Below are 23149 nucleotides of genomic sequence, written 5' to 3'. Positions count from 1 at the left end.
CCCCCTCACTGATGACTATTTTTTCTGGAAAATTGCTCAGTGCCCTCATTTAAAAGTTTAAATCTTGTGTTGATTTTTCTTGGTGATTCTACCTGTTTTTGTGAATCATCACATTCATAAATTGTGGAATACCAAAGACTCAGTGGATTAGTATAACAACGGGAAGTTTTGTATACATTAAGGAATACTTCCATCTCATTCCATTGCGTTTCTACTGCTTCTCAAGAAAATAACTCTTATTTTTATGTCCAGTCCAATGTATTTCCTTGCAGTATACTCTCAGCTGCTCCAGCAAGTGGAACTACAATACTGTGAACTGTACAGGATGAATGGAATCACTGAGCAGGGGAGAGATGGTGTACCATCTCTGAGCCAGATCACAGTCAACAATAGAATGCTTAAAATCAGCTCCTTAGGTAACATTAGCACCTGTAGATACAAGGAAGGATGTGAAAGTCAAAGGAAGAGGATCCACTTTTGTATTTAGCATGAGTATGGCATAATTGTGAAATCTTTTTTTTCATGCCTTGCTCTCTCCAAGTGAATAATACTTGTTCTAGCACTGTACTTTCAGTCTGAAAAGATAACATCATATAAAAAATATATATATTTTTGGAAATTCCTGTCTTCCTCCCCATTCTGCTGTATTGATGGCAATTTTAACATCTGCCTTAATAGCCCATATCAGATTTGTCTGTAGTCCTGGGGGTTAGGCTAGATAATCTCATAACATTTCTCCAACCTAAGCAGTTGTGTGACCCATGGGCAGTAAGACATTTGCCTCAGTGACAAGTGAAAACCCATAAATTATTTTTCCCACCTCTGAGGTGTTCTGTAGATCATTCAGTGTGCCTTTGTTTCCTCCTCCAAAATGACTTTATTGCAGGCACATTAAAGCAGGTGATTAAGCTGTTAAACCACTGTTTTAATATGGAATCACTATAACAGGAGGATTTTCTGTGCATTATTTGTACAATTATGAGTCAGTAAATAGATAAATCAATCCATTTTTTTAAACCACAAGGATAATTCTTTTAAACTTCTCCATTAACTAGTCCCCTGTCTGCTTACATTTTTTTCCATCAACTTGAAAATTCCACTGTAAAAATCAGATGAATTTAATATTAACATTTTCTTTAGGTCTGTGTGCTGCTTTAATTTATATTTTCTTTAAGCAAACACTATTCTTGAGTGAAACTGTAACTTCTCAAGCCAAACAGAACAGCCCAGGTTATTCTGTACCTCAGCCATGAATTCAACTTATCTAAAATTTGAGTTCTTGGAGGAAAACAGGTTACATTAAAAAATAAAAATAATTTTTAAAAAAGGTGATTCACTGTGTAACATTCTGCTATAAACAAAATATTTTGGTTTCCTGTGATCTTGTTCATGGGAACAAGCTAGGTTTAAGAACAGTGTAGTGGCCACTGGAATTAGTTTATGATTTTTTCTTTCTTCTCCCAACTCAAACTGAAATCTTTAAGACAGGATCTTGAAAAGCAGTGCATGTGTCTTAGTACAAGAATGTCCAGCTTTTGTTATCTTGAAGAATCTATGGTTTTAGGAAATAAAGTGGACATTATCTAACAATCAAAACTCTTAGCTGAAATAGTGATAAATGCTCCAAATTAGGGCAGTCAGAGTCACTGGTCATTTCAGAAAATCCTGAGAATGAAGTATTGTTTTGTAACAACATTTTTCCCATGACCTACTAAGGAGATTGTGCAGCTACTACCTCCTTATCTATATTATTTTTAGTAATGTCAATGCTCACAGGAGATAATGTATTGGATTCATTGTATGTGAAATTTTTATTGGGAATTTATTATTTTCTTTCATAATGGAGAGAGTACCATTGTGCCTTCTTGTGATTATTAATGCACAAATGTTCCAAAAAAATAAATATGTGAGAAAAAGGGCTTGTGGTTTATTTTATGACTCTTAGCGAAGCCCACAGAATCAGAAAATGTGAGGATACCACAGTTTTAACTCTTTTATAGACTTAGTAGCCTGCATTTCTTTAACTTTAGGAAAAACTTAAACTTCTCAGTTGTATGTTGCCCATGATCTTTTACATGATGTTAATCAATCAGGATACGTGGACACTTCTGGTTGGCTTCATGAAGTTTGTTTGTTATCCAGTGTGAAGTGCAGTACAATTAAGTTGCACTTTCTAATTAAAATGAAGCAAAATTTTATTTGAGGATTTTTAATTAAAAAAGCTGTCAGACTACTCTATGTCTACGGCTCATTCATGCAAAGAAAACAGCTAATATTTTAGAGCCATACCTAATAAGGAAAAAATAATAATTTCTAAATCTGGAATAAGGCAAACACAAATGCAGTCCTTTGGGGCTTTGTTCCTGTTTCCTGTATAGAAGCTGTAATTTTTGTAGTATCCTTCCACCTCTTATTGCTTGTGTCTAGACATAAATTGACCATAAAACAGTATTAATATTGTATATTGCCCTGGTTAAGTGTTTTTGTTTGGCATCAGGGAAGAACTTTGAACATTTTAATGGTATTTTCTGTAACACAGTAGTCGTGAATAAGTTTATTTTAACGTAGAAATAAATTGGTTACTGAAGGTATTTTTATTATGCATCTCCTTGTAATTTCTGCCAAATAAACAAAATATTCCTCAGATAATTGGCCTATTAGTCTGTCAGTTTCTGGCTAGTTTTCCTATGCTGAATTAAAGGGCCAATAAATCCTAAATTCTTTATTACCTTGCTGACTTTGCAGAGTTTGATGGTAAATAAACTGGCACTGCATTGAAAGCTCCTTATTGAAGGAAGACAATATGCTTTTTTGTATCGACTGCTGTGTGATTCAATTTTCACTGAGTATCACCATGACCTTTATAACAGTGCTGTGAACTCTAAAATCTAGTCTGTGTGTGGTGGTTAGCTTTCCCTTCTATAATGTGGTTTTAAAAATGATGCTCTCGCATTTCAGACTTGATAAATGTGAAGCAGATAGCCTAATAATGAAACTAAAAGATCTTAAAAATGCTGAGAGCAATAATTAAACATTTTGAGAAGTGGTAAATTTGTGGAATTAATTACATATAAATGATTTTTTTTCATTTTTCTCTGCAAGTTATTTCACTTTTCTAACTGAATACTTTTTCTTCTGTTTACAAAAAAATAGGTAGTGAACCTTTAGTAACTTTGAAGTCTGATAACTAAATCAAACATAAGATATCTATCAGAATAAATTTGCTTTAGATTCTTATGTTGAACTGAATTTCTGTGGTATCAGAATGCATGCCTTCTACTTCTTCATATCAAAATGCAGCAATGCTGAGATAGCTTAAACCTGCAAATGTCAAGACTGATATTTTTACAAAAATACAAATCAGTATTGAGTAGACCCGAATTTGGGATCTAGATGTACAAAGACACAAACTGTGAAGCTCTTTCCCTTAATCTACACATTTCTCAGGAATTGTTGTAAAGTATAGAGTAAGAAATGTATCACCTTCAATGCATGAGTTAGATGGTGGCTCACAATCCTGTGCAGACTGTTTCCTTTTCAACTGCACTCTTTAAAAAGATGGATATTTTTCTGGAGGTCAAAGTTTGATAAATGAAGTTTAACAGAGCAATAATACTGTACATTTTCAACGTTAATGAATCTTATGCACCTTTTTTTTACATATGACACAATGTTTGGGTTTGATTTGAGAATTTGTTTTTGCTTTATTTAAGTTACTGCGTAGACAAATGATAAAACTATGTTGGCACAGAAAATCTACAAATGGAGCCAAACTTCACGAGAGAATGCATCCATCTTACATGCTTTGTAAAGCCAAACATACATTCAGAATGAATGCAAATATTTCTGGGTGTAATAGGTAGAGAGTGGATAATAGATGTGTAGGCAGATGTTTCTCTCTATTGCAAATTTGCTTTAAATTTCACGTTATCAAGCTTCACTTCTTTAAAAAGTTGCATTTGTGCTGATGTTTAGTGATGTACAAAGTTTTATTTACCTTTGTGCTTGTGATACTGTGATAATTCTACGGACTAAAGTGCACAACATTCCTTAAATTTTGGTTGAATTCAGAACACATCTTTCTTCCTCAAAAGGAAGTTTTCAGAGATTTGCTTCTTTTTGTTCTGCAGGTTTTAAGACCAGCCCAGACCGTGAGGGTCTGAACAGTAGACTGATTGATTTATGCCAGGCAATTAAAATCAATTCCTAACCTACACAAAACACTAAAAACTGAATTGCTCAACACACTGGGCTTTTGAGCACTGTGTGGTAGATTTTATTGTACCATAAGTGCTTTACTGTACTGTAAAAAGGAGAACGTAATTGCTGTGTACAACTAATATATTCAATTAGGTTAGGATAATATTTAATAGAGCTTTTTGTTGGTTTCAGTTACAGCTTGTAACTTCAAAAGAGATGCTGAACTTAGGGAATTTCAGGATGTAGAGTGCTCTAAGAATGACATAAACTTCCTCAACATAGCACCGAAGCTGTTCTTCAGAGACAGAGTTAGTATGCATTTTTTCATTGACTGAATTGAGATGGCAGTCTTTAATTTGTATTGATTCAGCCTAATAATTGGCATAACTAGAGGTTGTTGGAACTTGTTGAAAGAGTGCTTACCTTCCTACTGCGTAGCTCCTCAAGAACAATCACATCAGATTGTCTATATTGTAACAGATCCAGGAAAGCTTCTGATAGTTAACATAGGATACCAGAATGGCCAAACATGATCACAGATTATTTTGGTGACTGCATTACTTCACCTTCAGGCTTTGAATATTATTTTGTTTTACCCCTGTGCATCTCAGTGTAGACAGGTTTCACTGCCTCATTACTCTTCACACACATTCATGTAGTCCTATAGTAGTAGGACTTGATAGATGCTCTAAATGTACTTTGGGTGTCATCATCCATATGAAGATGACCGATTCCCCAAAGTGAGCACCTGCCAAATCTTTGCAATGTGAAATGTATAGATATAACAATACCTGAAGGCAACTTGTGTTTTTAAAATTTTTGGTTCTAAAAGTCTACCTTTTTGGGGTTTTGTTGCTTTCCTAAGGATATAACAAATGAAAAATAAGGAGTAAAAGCCTCAAAGCTGTTTCTGTATGCATATTTTTTATGTAACAGGAAACTATCACAGCTGAATCCTCAGTGTGGCTGACTCGTTTTTAAAGCCTGTTTTCAGATGGGGATTCAGCACAAACGTATTGTGGTGCTCATTCCTAATATTCCCCAAACTAAGAACTTGAGCACACCATGGAAATCCATGTGCATGCCAAACAGCAAGGCGTTGGGCCACGTTATCTCCTTGCCTGCTGACAGCCCAGATAGGTTGCCCTGGCACTGACAGGTTGCAGAGCTCTGTTCTAAAAATGGCTGTGGGCAGCAGCACGCCTCCCACATCCTTCTTAACCTGGGAGGGCTGGGGCATGGGCTAGCTGGCCCCAAGCTGCTGGGCAGTGCAGTGTCAGCATTCCATTCCTGACCGTGTAGGGAGGGCTCTGCAGTCAAATTATTCAGCAGAGGGGGAAAATCCAGCAATGAGCATAAGCTCTTCTCTGCCTCCTACAAGGCTCTTCTTATCGAGCCAGTTGGTTTCCAAGATATTTTACTCATCACCATTCTCCTCCTCCTCCACCAAGAGTCTGGACCTAAAGCCAAAAAATTCAGGGAGTTCTCTACAGTCTGCTCCAATGGGGACAACAGTAACCATGTTAATCATGTTCAGCAGCCACACTGCTGCCTGTCTGTGGTGATGGCAGGTGCCTGGGCCTCAGAGGAAACAGACAGGTCTGAAGAGGAGGGTGGCTATCAGCCTTGAAGAGATTCCTTATGTGCAGCTCCTTGTGTTCAGGCCTGTCTCTGAGTGAGGATTGCTGCTGTCACCCTTGTGACATTAGAAGCAATGCTCAGGGGTTTTTCCAGTTTCACTGGTAGTTTGTCCATTCTTGCTATCACAGCCAGGCTGTTATCTCCTCTCCCACTACTGTCAGCCCATAGTTTCTGGATCACAGCTTCTGGGAAGAGAAGCCAGTGCTTAGCCCATTGCTTAACCTGGTTTGTCATCCCACTAAGCAACCCTTCTCGTGGAAGGGCTGGGTAGGAAGCTGCCTCGTGAGAGCACAGCAAAGCTGGGAGCAGCACAGTGAGGACTTCTACTGCAGGTCAGGGGAGTCAAGCACATGTCCTTGTTTTGTTAGAATGGTCAATACATGAACCACAGGTAATAAGTTCATTTTTAGTTACTGATCAGGAGACCAAAGCAGTCTTACAAGTAATTACAAAAAAAGAGCAGTCGCAGCCCTCTTTCTCTCATTCTGTCACGCCTATCTGAAGTTTTAGGGAGCAATGTGCAGGAAAAAAAAGCACACCATGGCCATGGAAGGTTGTGTTAAGCTGGTGCTTTCAGCTACATCACCTCCTGCTTTAAGCCAAAAACAGTGTTTTACTGGATACAGGCAGAAGTGGTGACAGAAGGTAGGAGCGGAATCAGTCTCAACTTTGCAAGTTGAGTTTCTGGAGGGAAGAAAGGCCCTTGGCTCCATACCCAGATGGCCTTTACTGGAGTAGGAGAAGGGAGGCAGGAGAGAGGCACCAGGAAATTGTCTTTGAGTCTGAATACAGTTGTTAGATAGTTAGCCTACCTACTGCTGGCAGCACTAAGCTCTCATTTTATTAGGTGAATTTAAAAAGGTATGGAGAGGTTATTGCTTTCTCAGATGATCTATATGTATACAGACAAGAAAAGTATATATTTCAACAGAATATGTATATTTTTAGGGTTTTAGACAAACATTACATATTATTCCCCAAAGGAATAAAGCTGCCCTTTCACACTATTGAAAAGCATTTAAAATTTTTCATTCTCCAATACTTTTCTTGCATACAAAATATTACTTTTTTCTCAGTAGCCAAGATGCTTGAATGAGCTGAATTGTAAACCACTAGATATCTTCATTTGATAATGACTTCTCTCCACTGTTTGCTTTGTTTATATGGCATTACAGATGGAAACTGTACACAAAAACCATACATTTCTCTCATGAGAGAGAAGCAGGAAATATATATTTGATATAATGTAGACATAACCTGGTGATTTAACAAAGAATAGAGTGACTTTACAAGATTCAAAGTGACTGGATACATATACTTATGTACAGTGTAGAGGGTAGGGCTAAACACGCTCATCTAGAAGACCCTCCTAATGAGACCCAGGCTTCAGAGCAGACCTCTTTGCTTTCTAAACTCCTTGAAGCACAGAGGTAAGGAGATTAGGTGCAGCTGAATCCAATCCTTGGTCAACAGTTTAGGCCTGAGGAATTATATGTGCATAATCAATCTAAGATTTAATCTTAGCAAAGCAAACAAAACTTAAACTATTAAGTCACTTACCAAGGATTGGTATAGGCAAGGCATCTTGATGTCAAGGTGTGAGGTATCTCTGGTCACAAGTAACCTTGACAGGCAACCCTACTTGGGGGAGAAGCTATTGCAAGAGATCTCATGTCACCCATGATTTTTTTGTGTTCTCAGGTCTCTGCAGATGACAGTGAAACAGGGAGGGATGAGTCTCTGGCAGCATACCAGCTCAAAGAAGAAGAGGTGGTTTCAGGGAAAGATATGCACAGAAGGAGTAGACTAGAAAGTGGATGAAATAAATGAAAATGTGTAAGTATATACATCTAGAAGGGATCTGCTATTTTATCTTCCCTATCTGAGATCCACTATGCTTAAAAATAAGGAATTTACTTCCTGTTTAGTGCAAAAGCTGTCAGTGTACTCATTTATGCTGTTTGACTCCAGCCCCTGTGTTTAGAATGCCACAAGACAAGTATTGCGTGCTGTTTTCCTTTAGTCACAGCAATACACATTTCGGCACCAATTCAACTCAGTTCAAAAAGCTAAATAATGCTAGTCTGGAAGCTCATTTACCAAATTTTGTTTTCCCTCTGTACTCAGAATTTGGTCTGTAGAATATCAACCATTTAAGCATACTGACATTTTAAGTCCAGTTGGAAAGTAAGAAATAGATTTTTTTATTTCTGTGAAAGTCATCTGACAAGTAACCCTTTTGGTTCTCTGATGTGAAAACTGCAATATTTTGCACAGCAGGAAGGTAAGGCTGAATGTCTGCCCTTCTGGACCATTTCTCATGTCTGTAGGAATACCAGTTCTGCTATAGAAAGGAAAAAAAGAGACATTCTCGTAAAATGTGTCTTGCAAGAATTGTTTCTGGGTTTCTGTAGGGAACAGGTTATGTTCTTTTCTACTGGCATGTGCAGACACAAACTGAAAAATGCTAAGTTCGATGGAAGAGGGTTAAAAATAAATTTGAAGTACAAAAAAAGTATCTAATAAATGGGGTGAGTGTGGAGAAAGTCTGACAGTCTATATAATTAAAAAGGCATATTTACCTTCTTCTCCATGACCAGAAGCATGGAAAGCCCAAAGGGAAGAGAAGTGGAATGAAAAACAATATACTGTTAATAACCTGGCTGGTACAGACAAAGGAAGTGTCTGTGAGAGAGAGCAGAGGGAAGGTGGGAGAATGCTGCCTGTTGTATCTGCGTTTCCTAGTAAAATCCTAGCCAAATATTATGCTTATGTTCTCCTTGACTCCACTTTCTGGGGAGATGTCAGCACCTTTCATGACCCAACATGCATGAGTAGCACTATCTCGGCCCCAGTAGGTCACAATATCCTTTTAGTGAATTTTTAATCTCCTGGGGAAAGAGCAGAACCTGAGTCTTCCATTCCTTTCTTTCATCTATTTGAGCAATAACCTGTTCCCTGAAGTTACTGTTGACATGGGATTTCCTTGTGGTGACCACAAACTGCATTAACAAATTGCACACACTTTGCCACAACAGGCGATTCTGACAATTTTCTGCGGCCACTGGAAAGTGCTTTACTAATGAGGAGAGCGAACAGGTCAAATAATGTTCTCTCGATGCTTTCACATCCCAGAAGATTCCCAAACGAGGAGGGAGCTCCTTATTCTCAGAAACATATTAGGTTAGCCCACTGGTTTCAGGTCAGGATTAACCTGATGCAAGTTTCTTCTGGCAAATTTAGATCTAAATCTGAATTATGTTTTTGTATGATTCCTTTACATCTTCTACATGAGCAGCAGCTTTGTCTAGAAGACAAGAGGAAGAAATGGAACTAAAGGAATATGGTGACAGGAATCTTTGATGCAGTGCCAGTGTCCTCGGAATCAATATATATATGTACATAACTTCATAGTGAATGTTGGGTTACTTGGGTTACTGCCTGGCCCTAATAGTGATCAGCATGTGGGATAGCCATAGGAAGATCTAAGAAAAAAGCCTCAGAGCTATCATGGTTTCACAGAGACTGTCTATTTAAACAAACCTGTGCACAGCATGGAGCTACTTTAAGTCCTGGTCTTTTTAGGGGTATTTTTTGGAGGGCTTGAAAATTAGAGCATGGAAAGGGATGGAGTCCTTTTCCTTTTATGTTCACATTTCAATCTTTTTAAAACAGACACCAAAGTCTGATGCCAGTTTCAGTATCCATTTAGATAGAGTGGCTTAAAGTCATTTCAGCTATAAAATCTGTGCAGTTTGGAAAGCCGTAGGGCAGTGCTGCTTAGAGTCAAAAAAAAAAAAAGAGAGCAAAGAGTAGCAACAATAAATAATAACCCTGTGAAAAAAAATACTCAGTGAAACCAGAAAGATTGAGAGCCTGCCATCATAAACATTATTTAACAGGAAATGACAGTTACTTAAAAATATTGGGAAGAATTCTCTAAGGTAAGAGAAAAACAACAAACCTTTTTCAATTTTAGAATTACCAGTGATGTCAAGGCAAAACCATTCTTCTGTTGTGATCTTGACTAGATGCTCTGAGTAAAAGTGCTGCAAGTGTATAAATGTAGCTTTTACTGCTTTGCAGCCCTGGTACAAGCATAGCTGTACAGTATGACTGCTGATCACGTCGCCAGCTTCTGTGCCTTGTTCCAGCAGCTCAGTGTGGGCAGGGACCTTGAGCTGTTTGTATGGGACTTGGACCCTGGCTTGAAGACACTTCTCCTTCTGACATGCTACACTCACACCTTGATGACTGTCACCTCTGGGTGGGTGTGAGCTGCAGATCTGCATCTGAGTGCATGAGGGAGGAGAAGGGATGCTCAGAGATATCTGCCCAAAGTAAACACTGTCCTCTCCCTTCCAGCAATGCACATCATAGCAGAAGTAATGGATTGTCAGATATGCAGTTCCTCCGAGGTGGTGTGTGTTTCATACAGACATCCTGAAGAGCTGCAACTTGAGCAGTTTGTTCATGAAGGAACTGCTGGCTTCTAACAACAGGGCTTAAGCCTTGAGTAAGCTCCTGCTAACTTTCTTACACTCAGATAACAATATGCCCTAGGACATGCAAACTGCACTATTTAATTTAGAAATGTGTGTTTCACTAAATTTACCAGCTTGTGTGCAGGAGAAGTACAAACCAAACACGAGTCACAGGGAATTTGCGTCCTGTTTTTAGAGTGCTTTGAAAGTGCAAGTTTAAATAAAAGAACTGAATTAAATCCAAAATGTTCCCTCCACAACTGTGGTTTAATAGCCTTACCAAGCATGGTTTTTACGCTGATAGTAGATATTTTTTTATTGAAATATGCTTTTGAATTATTTCACAGCTCTTTGTGCTATTACAAGTTCTACAATGAGCAATTTGATTAATGTTATCATAAAAGTTTTTCTTAAACAGAAAAGCAAAGTAAAAACAGGAAAGAAGAAGGGAAAACATTTATCTAAGTAGAAACTGAAGTTCATTCTTATCTAGCATGTTTTCATTTGCAAATAAACATGCTCCATATGTTTACTGAAAAATCTGATCCCAAAGGGTTCTTCTCCTCCATAGGTTTTGGTTCTATACTCTGCACATAAAGAGAATCACTTTGAAAAGGATATGGGAGAGAGTGAGAAGAGGACAGCCTGGAATGTGACCATGCAAAGCTGTTCGTAAGTATTTTGCAAATACATAGAAGGGTTTGGAAAAAGGGCTATGACTTCCTTCTCGGACATTCTTGCAAGTGTGTAAGAGATATGAGGAGTTAAGAACACCCTTATCCTAGGGCAAAGATCTTCCAGCCTCATCCCAGAAATGATGAAATAGATCTGCTTCCATCTTGTGAAATTTGAAGGGACTCATTTTCATTCTGTACTCAGCCTGGGTGAGCCATGTTCCTCACCATAGTGCTGGAGACAGGAGCCCAACATCAAAGCCAAATCCCACATCCAGCCCATTCATCTTGGTTCCTTGTGGTCCTGAGTCCCACGGGCTAGTGGCATTGTTTAGATTGGGTTACTCTTTTGTATCCTTTTAGCTGCAAAAGCCAGCACTTTTAGTTAAGATGATAAGGAACAAGGTTAGGCTTATACTCAGTTATGTTCCTCCTTTTGGAAATAAAAATATATTACACAATGACAGGTGAAAAATTTGATGTTTGATTCAATCCTCTGTGTTTTCTGTTTTGTCTTTCTGGTTCTTCCATTAGAGCAAAAAGAACTTTCTTATTTTAATTGCTTTTGCCTGTCTCATGAAGCAAAGGGACAGAATGCTACAAGAGGAGGACAAGAGATAATGGCCTTAAGTTGAATCAGAGGTGATTCAGGTTGGGTGTTCAGGAAAATTTTTTCTCAGAAAGAGTGGTGAGGCACTGGAACAGGCTGCCCAGGGAGGTAGTGGAGTCACTGTCTCTGGAGGTGTTCAAACAAAATGCAGATGTGATACTTAGGGACATGGGCTAATGGGAATGGTGGTGTTGGGTGTGTTGGGCTGACAGTTGGGCTAGATGGTTCTAGAGGTCTTTTCCAGTCTTAATGATTCTATGATTATATGAACAGATCTTTAGTTAAAATGTCACTATGTTCTTCATAACACTTTGGGGTTTTTCTGAACAAGTAGAGGAAGTGAATGTAAATTACATTATGAGATTCCTTAGTAAGACTGACCATTTGCAGTCTTAGGAAATTTCAGTATCAGGTCACTGCTAATACTGGAAAACCTTGTGGTACTAGATGCTACTCTGAATCAGAGCTGGAGATCCTGGCAGCCTGCTGTAATAACCACCCTGATCTGATTACTGCCCTCTGGGTCCTGTGATAGGTAACCCAAGAAGGGTGCTCAGTGTCACCTCCCTAGTTATGCTTTAAGGACTTAGTGGAGGGAGAAATGAACACTGCTGGAAAAATCCAGCACTCTCAAAAGAGGATCCCAGCTGCCATCTGGTTATATGCTCTGGATTGCCCTCTGGAGGTGCCTGCTGCCTGCCGTTAACTTTATAGAATGGGCTCCCAAGATGACTGGTGAAAATATCCATAGGGCATTCCTACTTTAGATTAATTGCGGATCTAATCCATATGAGTGCCCTGTTTCAATTACCAAACAAGCCAACATGTGGGCAGATGTTTGCACAGCAGCATGAAAGCCTCAGAAGGTGCAGTGGTGCAAATGCTTTGGCCTTAGCGTCAATGCAGCAGGCATGGTTTGGAGCTGAAAACTCCCATATAAAGTCCTCAGGAGCAGGACAGATGCAATGACTTGTGATTGAGTTGCAGCAGTTCATGCTGCTTGTAGGTACTCAGTGGACCTGCCATATGTGCCAGCACACTTCTCCTTGGAAGAAAGAAAACCAAGAACAGTTAGTTTCTAACTCCCACAAAGGCAGAGCTCTGTGCAACAACATTTGAATCCAGTACCGCAGATCCCCTTGAGCTCCTCTGACCTGACCACAGTGTGAATGGTAATGGACTGCACTCACAGACTGAGTGCATGAGTGCACTTGCTGTATTAAAATATACTTTTCTATTTTTACTGGGCAGACGCAACAGCGCGCTGTTACTATTATTTTCTTTTAGTTTTTTTTTTTTTAATGTTGAGAGTAGAAACATAATTGGAAAAGAAAAATACAAAGTTAATGTAACAAAATAATAAAAGCTACCAGTGTGGGTACAAATCCTCATTAGTTAGCATAAAACATCTATTCCAAGAATGGAATCCAAAGCTTTTTGTTTAGGCTCTGCCTATAACGCAAACGGAAAGTTTGACTTCTCTGGATAAAATGATCCAAAAGACTCAGAAGCAGTGAAAGGAACCTCCACTGGCTACAAAACACTAAAAATAGTGCTGCATCTAAATTTTGCCTTTTTTTTTTTTTTTTTTTTTTTTTTTTTTTATAAACCAGTTTGGGGATGCCTGTGTGGGATACAAAATGTTTTCCCTGGTCACATGCTTGCACTGCCTGGGTATCTGAATCTTAGTCTGAATCTGAGGCCATGGGATTATCTATTTTAGATTCTTTGCATTTTTATTGTTCAGTCTGCAGTGCAATGCTGAATCAAACTGGTTTCTGAATGAAGGCTTAGAACTGAGCTTGTTTTTAAAATAAAACTAAATTAGGATTCCTTCAAAAAGGTATCCTATGGTATTGCTATACTGCTGGTACATCCCCTTTTCCTTGACTGTTTGTAACAGGAAGGCAGTGCTGTTCTTTTCCAGGCGACGCTCCTGGATGTCCTTTTGCCTGAACCATGGCACAGGCTGAGGGAAGGAAGGACTGAAAAATGATGAGATGGTGATAGGATATTTGCACCCAGACCCAGGAGCTCCAAGCCCAGAGCCCCAGAGTTTGGATGCAGATATATTTGTCTTTACTGAGGTTATGCTCAGCTAAAAAAATCCTCTGCACTCCAGTCATGCATTGCATAAGTTTTATATTCCTTTTCCAGTTACGTTCTTTGCTTATGAATGAATGCAATGTTTTTCTAAGACAAGCTTATCCTCTTGTGCCATGAAGAAGATGTATGACAGATGTATGCCATGAAGAAGATGTATGTATTAGAGATTATCTCACATTAGCCAGTGGATTTACCATTTGCCAGCTTTTACTCCTTGACTTGGAACTTGTGGTCCACGCAGGTCCCCAAGGCTGGAACAGTGACCAGCAGTCCTGCTGCTGGTGCTTACAGGCTTTGTGAAAGCTGCTGAATTTTCATCCCTGCACCAAGGTCTTTTTGACCTCAGGAATAGACCCTGTAAATGAATTAGAGTGACTTTTTCTCTTGTAGCTGTTGGGCCTCACGTATGACTTTCACCTTTCACCTCAAAGTGGACTAAATTTCTGACATTATTATCTAAATATATCACTGGTCATTGGAATGGAAAATTATTGTTACTTGTTTTTATGTTGTTGGTTGCTCTGGGGACAGATACCCCTATCCAAATATTTTAGTTTAAAGAATTATTTTTAACTACACACTGTTGCACAAAGAACACTACCAGGTACTTCTCTCTTTTGCCTGGAGCTACTCATCAGATAACTTATTGTCCTGTTTCTCGCCATCTCCTTCCCTTCTCATCCTCTTTTTGCTTCCTATGTCCCAGACCAGATTTACATTTGGATCCTGAGGGCTGCCCTGCGCTGAGCTCTGCTCAGGGCCCGAGGGAACGGCATGGAGCTGTGTGAGGGGAGGGCAGCTGGGGGTGAGGGACAGGGGCCGCAGCACAGGGCGGTGGGCATGGAACGGGCTGCACAGGGCAGTGGGCACGGACCTGAGTGCTGGAGTTCAGGGAGTGTCTGGACAACACTTTCAGACATAGTCTGATTTTGGGTGGTCCTATGTGGAGCCGGTAGCTTATGGGTCCCTTCCAATGTGGGAAATTCTATGATTCTATGCTTCTGCAGTCCTTTCTGAGAAAGAGTGTTGTGATAGCAGGTTCTGCAGAAAGACAAGGAGTGACAAGGTGGAAGGGATGCAGGGACACAAAAACCAGACCCTCAGGCTGGAGGCATTTCAGTATCTCAAGGAAATGCCTCCTTGGCATTCAAGGAAATCAGCCCTGAGTGAGCAAGGAAGGAGCTTTGGGGACACGGCTGCCCACTGCCCAGCTGTCAGGGATGATGCATTTCAATCACAGTCTGCCCAAACTGGATTTGAACTAAGGACCTGGAGGAGTTAGTGGTTTCCTTGATGGCGTAGGCTCAGCTGGAGGAAGGACTTTTGGCTGAAATGCAGGTGTGTGCAGCGATGTCTGCTCTTTCGCTTGGGTCATAAATCTATTCTTTTGCTGCTCTACTGCCCCATGGAGAATTCTGGTTTTGGTTCAGTGTGCTTTGTGATCTTCTCAGCCTCATTTCTTGTTGCTCTGAGCTGATGCAGCCAGCAAAAGTGTAAATTGCGATGGTGCTCCTGTGATGTGAGGGGCTGGCTCTCCCTGGCTATCACCCCAAATGTAACTCACATCACCACCACAGCAGAGCAGCGTTTTACTGAAGGAGTCCAGAGCCATGCTTGGTGTTTTTGTTCCAGCTAGCTCAGATCTGCTGCATAGCTGTGTGTTTATAGCAATCTGCATAGGACTGTCTTGGAACTGCTTCAGCGCATCCCACAGTTATCACTTTACAATTAGCTACAGCCAAGCCAATAACCTCAATTATAGAATATAACCAAGAGCAATGGTATTTTATATTATGGTTCCAGTCTTCTTTTAAAATTTTCTTAAAGTACACATGAAATGAAGATGTATGCAACAAATACCCTGAAGGTTAACTTCCATTCAAGGACAACTGGATGTTTATTGCTTGCTATTTCCTCAGATCGAAAATGAATCTCAACAAGTTATGCGCTCATACCAGACAGTTTTAATTATGTGCCATGCCTGGTTGTTATTTGAGTGTACCTCTCATGTTTGAACTCCTCACACGCAGAGAAAAATTCATAGTTTACTGTTTAAAAAACAGTTCTTTCAGAATTTGCACAATCTTTCTCAAAATTATTTCAATTTCAAATGTAATTACATGCAGGCAGGTAAGCATGCACAATGAGTTAGAATTCTTTTTCCTAGTTTATTTTTTTTCAGTGCTGTTTGTTGATCCGCTGCACCAACCACGAGACGATGCCATTTTCCTAATGATTCCTTATGAGTGCTGCTCTTAATGGTTCCTTTCTGATACATGTGGAAGCATTCAGTCATCGGAAGCAGCTTTCATTTCTTGCTGTGGGCTAATGGTGCCTCAAGGAACTGTTTGGGTTCTGCCAGGTTTGATGTCCCACAAAATGTGACCAAACCAGGACTGCCTCAGCTGGCGACAGAGCTCTCTGTGGTGTTTTACATTGCTCTGAGGTAACGCTAATAATGTTTGTCTGCTTCCTGACTGATCAGACTGTATGACCCTCCAGAACAAGGCTGGCAGTCACTGTTTGCATTTGAAATACAAAGGTTTCTATCAATAGATTTTTGCTGTGCCAGACAAAAAATCTAGACAGACATGGTGACATGAACACTGAAAAGGCCAGCAGGGAAAAAAGCCCAGACCTTTAGTAATGCATCTGATTTTAGAAAGCTTTCTGCAGACCCTGTGGCCAGTCAACTGAAATGGGTGGTGAAATTATGGGAGAGTGAGTGGAAGATTAATCCAGCATGGGGAAATTTGGAGGCTTCCAGGGAACTAGGAGCTCTGCTAGGGCAATGAATATTTTTGAGGATGACTACTCAGCGTACATGGGAGTGAAATGAATTTCTATACTGTAAAGCAAGACAAGCTCATAATTTCAGAACATGAACTAGCTACACACTACTGCTGGTGCAGGGGAGTTAAACTGATTCTGAACCAAGAATACTGTTGAACTGTGTGATTTTTAAAAAACTTTTACTGAACCAGAACTAAACTTGAATGGTATCTTGAAGTTGAGCTGAGTTCATGCTGGAAGCGAAAAATGTCAACTTCAGTCATAGAATCATAGAATGGTTTGGGTTGGAGGGGACGTTTAAGATCATCTAGTTCCAACCCCCTGCTACAGGCAGGGACACCATCCCTAGTGGTAGCAGGATGTGGGCTAAGCTGAGGAGCTGACCTGGATGGCTCCTGTTGGGCTGAGCATCAGAAGAGCTTTTAGAAGAGGTAAGAGGAGCACCATGTTTTCCTGTAGCCTTACAGAGCAAGGATCAATAGGCAAAACACACCAGTTAATCATCACCTTAAATATTAAAGCCATCTCCTTCCCCACAGGTCCCCAAAGTAGGAGCCTCGTTTTGGAAGAATAACAAATATAAAATGCCTTTGTACAGCCATGATTGCTCTGAAAAGGTTTTGGTGACTTCTCTTGCCTCTTCCTGTACAGATGAGCTTTATTTCTCCAGCTAGCTTAGTACTCATTTTATGGAGCTTCCTGTGGTAAACTGCATGAGCCTATGTATGTACATGTATATACAAACTCTTGTTATTTTATCCCAACTGTGGATGTTATAATGACACCATGAGTTCATGATTCCAGCAGCCAAAGAAATGAGCTAGCTGAGGTGATTAGAAGATATTTGTGAACATCACTGATTGAGACAAGGCAGATCAACACAGCAGGTTTCAACTAGCAATTCTAATTGGTTACATTCTGCTTAACAGAACTGGGAACATGATATATGCTGAGGCTTCTTTTTTCCTTGCTACGTCTTTTGGCATCTGAATTATAGTTGCAGAAATTCTGTCAGTTACCTTCTAGCACTTGAAGAGAGCTTATGGGCAGGAGAAGGACCAACTTTTTACAAGATCTAATAGTGATAGGACAAGGGGGAATGGTTTCAAACTGAGGGCAGATAGGTGTTAGGAAGAAATTCTCTATTCAAAAGGCAGTGAGGCCCTGGCAGAGCTGCCCAGAGAAGCTGTGGTGCTCCATCCCTGGAGGTGCTCAAGGCCAGGTTGGATAGGGCCCTGGACAGCTGAGCTGCTGGAGGGCAGGGCTGCCACCCCAGCTTATGACAGGGGGTGGGATGGGTGGGCTTTGAGGTCGCTTTGAACCCAAGCCATTCTGTGGTTCTAAATGAATTCCACAGTTCTCTATCAGTAAGTTGCTTTATGTGCATTTCACTCAAGTGACACTTTTCTCAATACTTCAACTTCTATTTTGTATATTTTAGTGAGAACCTTGGGCTTTATTGTTCCCACTCTGGCTAACAGTGCTCTGATTTTCAGGTTCATGCTCTTGCTGGTCCCGTCCACACCTGAACTCGCAAAGGTGTGTGCAGTCATCACGGTGGCCTGTGTGCAGCCGCTCACCCATCCCACAGAGGTACGGCTGGAAGACAGGTGACTGTGGCTCCATCTGAACGACGTGCGTGCAGACGGGTCCCTCCCCAGAGCCGGTGGGAAGGGACGTGGGATTCACACAAAGGCCGATTTAGCCAAAAGGTGGCACTGCGGCTGCACAGATTCGCAGCCGATCGACGGACTCGCAGAAGTTGATGAGCCCTGCGGTCCGTGTATCCGAACTCCACGTTTCGTACCTTGAGATCGGTAAGCCTTGGAAACCGACTGATCACTGCCCGAACACGAGAATAACAGCAACAACCACTTTAGTAACTGTACTGTGAAAGTAATAGATACTTTATCCTTGCTTTAGTGAACCTGAATGACCGAATAGAACAACAACCAAACAAAAGAGTGATCAATACCTGCAAGCGTGCTGCCAAAATGCACAAAACACTTTAGCTATGTGTCCTACACATACAGACTGCTTCCCCTGACTGTCTGCTTTGGGACCACCAGGGCAAGGAGAGAGATGTTCCCCAGGAAGGTGTCCTCAGGACAGATCCTGAGCTCTTTGAAGGGGTTCTGAAAGTGATACCACCAGTGCTGGGATGTTTCATTAGCGGGGTAAGTGCTGTGTGATGCTGGTGTGGTATCTGCTGCAGACTTGATCCCTAAGCACAAGGACAAGAGCTGGGTGCCCCATTACATCTGTCCTGCTGGGCTCTTCTGTCTGACAGGTGTAAGCCTGAACCCACATATACCTGCCAAGCTGGGAGTGGACTGACTGTTATTTCTGGCTGACTTTTTCTTTGCTTCATAGATGCATGTTGGGAGTTCTTTCCGTTCCACATACCCTACTATCAGAGCCAGTTAGTCCTGAGCAGGTAATCACCATTATTCAGAAGAGAAAACTCAGATGTGCACGTGGCTCAGCACATACCATCTGCACTCTAGAATCACAATGACTTTTTTTTTTCTTTAATAGAACCTTTTTATTTTTGTAGGTGAATTAGAGATTAGAGCCAAGCAGCCAGGCTTCAGGAGACCACACAGGCCACCTCAGAGCTGAGGTGAGGCCCCACACCAGGAAGAGGCACCAAGGATTCACGTGGTGCCCCATGGGGTCACTATCCATAGCTTTCTCTTCATCTTGTGTAGGGATCATAGAATCACAGAATCACAGCATGGCCTGAGCTGAAAAGGGCCGTAATGATCTTCTAGTTTCTTTCAATCCCTCTGCTATGTGCAGTGTTACCAACCACCAGACCAGGCTGTCCAGACCCACATCCAGCCTGGCCTTGAATGTCTCCAGGGATGGGATAAAGGTTTTCCTGCAGCACTGCTGCCACAACAAAGGCATTCTGCCTGCACTGACCTCATGTGAGTGGGAGGAATTGCAGTGCATTGCCCAAGATTAAGTGGACTTTGATTTGCATTAATAACACCATTGATAGCTCTCCATAACATTGCTATCTCAGCCCCCGCTTTACTCAGCACACTTTACCCAGGGACACCAGGAAAGCCTCAGAGCGGCCCTTTTTAAACCTGCAGCACTTAAACCGACAGTGGGTTGCAAATGGGAAAGCTTTCCAGAGAAGTCACATATGAGGGGTGTTCCAAAAGTAATGCCTCTTATTTTATGACGTCGGCCTATGTCATCAGAGGCAAAAGTTGGTGGTATGGCAGTAGAGGTTGAACCTTCCTACCAATATTTCGTTTATGGGAACCAAACAGTAGATGTGAGCACAGTGAAAGCTGGACTTCATTGGCAACTGTTTCATAGCAATGGCATGGTCACAGCAGTTGTGAAATAGCTTCTGCTGCTGTAGATGTTGACATGCTGTTGCATGCAGGCTTTTGTTCATCACTAGCAAAAATGCATAGCTAATGGCGGTGACTATATTGAAAAACAGAGTTTTGTAGCTGAGAATTTGCTCTATCAAATAGTGTTATTGTACTCTTTGTAGCTGTGGCAGTTTTCATGGAAAGAAATAGAAGGCATTACTTTTGGAGTGACCTCGGTTCATTCCCAGCGATGTCAGATCTGTTTTATTTTGTTGTTCCAGGTGGCAGTTTACTTGTGCGGCCAGCTGGGCTGATGAAGCCTGGAGCAGGAAACAGGCAAATCAAAGTTAAAAAGGAAAAAAAAAATAAAGAGTGAAAAAATGAGGAAAAAAAATGGAAGAAATGTCACGTAAGGAGAAGGAGAACCCCCTGGAGGAGCGCTGCGGACAGACCCCAAGCTCTACGGGGCATCGAGGCGGAGGCTAGTTCCATTGAGCGCGGCGGAGGGCAGGAGGAGGAGGAGGAGGAGGAGGAGGAGAAGGGCAGCAGGAGGCGGGCGCGGAGCCCCGAGGGGGCGGGCGTGTGCGTGGCCCGGGCCGGGTGCGGCGCGGCGCTGCCGCGGGATGCGGCGGGAGGCGAGAGGCGGCTGAGGCGGGGACGGGCGATGCTCCGCCGCCGCGGCGGCTCCGCGCACGGCCGGCCCTAGAGGAGCGCACCCAGGGACGGCTCCGCGGCCGCCCGGCCGACGTCCTGCCCCGGCGCGATGGCCACCGAGGTGCTGTGCGGGCTCACCTTCAGGCTGCTGCTGCCCGTGTGCCTGGCTGCCGGTACGTCCCTCCGCCCCGCCGGGATGCTCCCTTCCATGCGGCTGCTCCCGCACTTCTTTTTCCCGACAAACTTTCGACTTCGCGTCTCCCCCGTATTTCTTAGCCGACCTCGTTATGCCTTATCCCGGCGCTATCGTTACCGTCCGTTCTCGTCGCCGGGACTCCTACGCTCGGGAAAACGTCCTCAGGCGGCCGTGGGAGCTCCGGCGTGGGAGCGGTGCGGGGCGTCCCGGCTGTGCGCAGCAGCGCGGGAGAGCGCGGAGCACTTCTCTCATTTAAGGAGCTTTTCAGGAAGATTTCCTTCTTTTATTATTTTTTTTTTTCTTTTTTTCTTTCCTTTTTCTGTTCCCTTTTATTTTTTTTTTTTTTTTAATTTAATCTTTCTTATTTTGAGAGACAGAGAAATTTCGGTTTATTAAACCGCGTTATTTAGCAGGCAGCCATCCAAAGCAGGAATTATTTTTGGACGTAGAACCGCGGTGCCCAGCCGTGGGTGAACGCGTTCGTGTTACTCCGTGCTCTCCGCGTTTTATTCAGCGCGGAACTTGGAAGAAAGAAAGCGGGACCGCGCTGCGGAGCACGGTGGGGCCGCGGAGGCGGGCGGGGGCCGAGAGCGGGAAGAGCCGTAGCTCCGGCTGCGGCTCCCCTTGTGCTGGTGGGCAGCGAGCGGCTCCGGAGCACGCAGCTCTGCCCTCGAGGAGCCCCGCGACCCCAAAATCTCCCTCACTCTCGGCTATCAGCACCCGCTGTCCCTTCCGAAGGTGGCTCTGTGGCCACCGACGGTGCTAGAGGAGTCATGATTCCACGGACTGCTGGCAGCAGGTGAGGGCTCCCCACCTGCTGTGTGTCCATCCCCGTGCCTATGGGACAGTGGCTCGGTGGCTGGTGTGCTGGGTGGTGGATGGGGTAAGCATTAGGGTGCCCTCGAGGCCATGTGATGATGGTGCCGGGCGGCCCCCAGCAGAGTGTAGGGCACCCTGTGATTGAAACTCGTTAGGACTCGTCCATGTTTTTCTCTGCATTATGGGTGTGAATGCCGTGGAAAACCATGCAGGGAGAGGGAAAGATGCTAGAAAATGAATTGTGTCGGGTTTTGTTGGTGTCTCCTGACACCGTGATATCTAGCACTGGTTTTGCAGTAGTGGAGGAGTTACTCTGCTGGGCGCTCACTCGTGTGTTGGCTCTCACCACTCTTTCTGTATCACAAGAAGTTCGGATAAAAAGGTTTTGCAGTCCTGACTCCTGATGCTCAGTCATGCAGAGGTACTTTCGCATTGCAGTAATGCCTCCACCGCTGAGAACTGGTGTCAGAAATTGCTTATGGTCATCTTCATCTGAAGATTAATTGAAATGTAAACCCTCAAGGTTTACATACTGTCTTGAGTATGAACAGAATTACTGTTCATCCTTCTGCAGAGCTTTTGGACCCAAAGGCCTTGTTCAGCCAGACTTGAGAGAGGAATTAGTGACAGGACACCAGCTTCTCCCGTGCATCTCAGGGTGCAGTGTCTGTAGGCACTGTGTCCTCACCCATGACTGCCCCGCAGCAGGCTGCTCGATGGGCTGAGGCCTGGCCCTGCTGCCTGCACCTGAGCGGCCCTGAGCCAACGCGCTTCTCCTCCCAAAGCTTCAAGGAAGTCCTTCGTGGGCTTCTGGGAAAAGGCTCTTCAGAGTTCAATATATCACAGTGATGGTTATTTGTATGGCTTAAGGTGAGGTTACATCCGGAGCTGAACGGCTGCTGCCAGGACTCGCTGTGCCTTGATGCCTCGTGTCTCCTGCCTCTGTCTGGGCAGTGAGTGTGTGCAGCTGTGCCAGGAGGGGGAAACGATGAGCTTTTCGTTGTGTTTGGGGTCTGCGTGGCTGTAATTTAAAATGATAAATGGCTGCAGCCTCTGATTGGGGTAGGGTTTGCTGTTCTGTTTCTAACTGGGCTGGAGAGCCCCAAGGAGGTATGTGGACGGGAATGGCGGCTGGGGCACACTCTTTAAAAATAACACATCTGCCAAGATGAAATACGAGTCCTTCAATACTTAAAAAATGGTTAATGCTTTAATTCCTTAATACTTCAGTATTCAACTTGATTTACTTTTAAAATAAAGCATGTCATCTTTGCTGGTATGAAATAATTTCCAAACTTGAAAAAATAGCACGTACTTGGGAATACACAGTTTATTACAAGAACGTTTTAGGATCAGATCTGAAATGCTAAAGAGTGTCACCTTGTACAGAGAACCCTTGATGTGTTCGCTTACAGCTCAGAGCAAAGTGTCCAGGGTAGCTGCTGAAGACAGGAGATATAAAATGTCCAAAATGAACAGCTTTCACTGCTTGTCCCCTTCTTGCTTCAGGGCTAATTCATTGTCCTCTTATTTTCGTGACAAAATGTTATGCTCAGTCTGATGCAGACCTAGGACTTAAAAAACAACTGATGGGAACACAAAACTTCCTTGCAAATCAAGTTCTGTGCTCTGTA

The sequence above is a fragment of the Centrocercus urophasianus genome, unplaced genomic scaffold (genome assembly GCF_019232065.1).
Source record: "Centrocercus urophasianus isolate 14NV4802_14NV808 unplaced genomic scaffold, USGS_Curo_1.0 seq_11, whole genome shotgun sequence".
Classification (NCBI taxonomy): Eukaryota; Metazoa; Chordata; class Aves; order Galliformes; family Phasianidae; genus Centrocercus; species Centrocercus urophasianus.
Note: the sequence above shows the minus strand (reverse complement) of the source record.